Source organism: Carlito syrichta, unplaced genomic scaffold (assembly GCF_000164805.1).
Source record: "Carlito syrichta isolate Samal-C Ts95f unplaced genomic scaffold, Tarsius_syrichta-2.0.1 Scaffold123546, whole genome shotgun sequence".
NCBI classification, from domain to species: domain Eukaryota; kingdom Metazoa; phylum Chordata; class Mammalia; order Primates; family Tarsiidae; genus Carlito; species Carlito syrichta.
The window spans coordinates 20,775-22,383 of record NW_007067642.1 but is presented as its reverse complement, the minus strand read 5'-3'; positions in this window follow the sequence as shown (position 1 = coordinate 22,383).

Below are 1,609 nucleotides of genomic sequence, written 5' to 3'. Positions count from 1 at the left end.
ATCCACTCACCTGAGCCTCCCAAAGGCGCGGGATTACAGGCTGAGCCACCGAGCCCGGCACAAGAAATCTTTCATGCATTTCTTCAAATCCGCTTGACCATACTTTTTTTTTTGAGTCGGGGTCTCATGCTCTCACCCAGGCTGGAGTGCAGTGGCATATTCATGGTTTACTCACAGTCTTGACCTCCTGGGCTCAGGCGATCCTTCCGCCTCAACCTCCCAAGTAGCTGTGACTACAGGCACACACCACCATGCCTGGCTAATTTTTTCATTTTTGTAGAGATGAGGTCTCACCATGTTGCCCAGGCTGGTCTCAAACCCGTGGATTCAGGCAGTCCTCTAGCCTCGGCCTCCCAAAGTGCTGGAGTTACAGGTGTGAGCCACCACACCTGGCCTGATACCCCTTTTTCAAGTCACCACTGCCACTACCAATTCTCCCTAGGCTCTGCCCACTTTGCACAGACTAAGCCTTTAGTCCCGGCTACTCGGGAGGTTGAAGTGGAAGGATCCCCTGAGCCCAGAAGGTCGAGACTGTGGTGAACTGTGATCGTGCCACTGCACTCCAGCCTGGGTGTCAGAGTAAGTCTCTGACGATAAAAACAAACAGATAAATAAATAACAATCGTTCACCTGAATTCTATAAATTCGGACTCTACAGAAGAATTCTAGGATCTGTATACATGACATGCCCTATGAGTGATGCCCATGCCCACAAATGCTTGCAAAACGGAACTACAGCATTTTAGGAAGGATTGAACATGATCACGGGAGCAGAGGTTGTAATTCTGGCTCACGCGGAGGTGCCCTCGTAACACACAGAAGAGCAGTGCCTGCCTCGGTCTTCCAAGGACAGTGTCTTCACAGAGTCTTCCTCCCCGGTCCTCGGGCTCACCTGCATGCTCACATGAGCTTCCTTCTTACTCTCTTAGGAGGACAACTTCTCTCTTCCTAAGGAAGACTCCACCCAGCAGGAGGAGGTTTTGCCTCTGGGTTCCTTCCTGCATCCTATTGTCCGGAGCTGGGTCCTGGATTTCAGCCGACAGGGCACCGATGGCCACTTCCTGCCAGCCCAGCGAGCTCCGGGTGGCGACTGGCATCGAGAACCTGAACAAGGATGCATGTGGCAGACCTGCCAGCTTTATCTCTGTTGGAAGAGCCAAGCGTGGGACGTCTTATGCACATCTTTGAAAAAGAAAAAAATCCAAACACTTCTGGAGCACAAAATATAATGTGTCTAAAAAGATGTCTCCCGCCGGGTGCAGTGGCTCATGCCTGTAATTCCTGCACTTTGGGAGGCGGAGGTGAGAGGATTGCCTGAGGTCAGGGGTTCAAGACCAGCCTGGGCAACTCGACGAGACCTCATCTCTCCAACATATCAAAAAATTAGCCGGGCGTGGTGGCTCATGCCTGTAGTTCCAGCTACTCGGAAGGCTGAAGTGGAAGGATTGCCAGTGTCCAGCAGGTCAAGGCTGCAGTGGCTGTGATTGTACCACTGCACTCCAGCCTGGGTGACAAGAGTGAGACTCCAACTCAAAAAAAAAGAGAAAAAGACAACCGGGCTCGGTGGCTCAGCCTGTAATCCCGCGCCTTTGGGAGGCTGAGGTGAGTG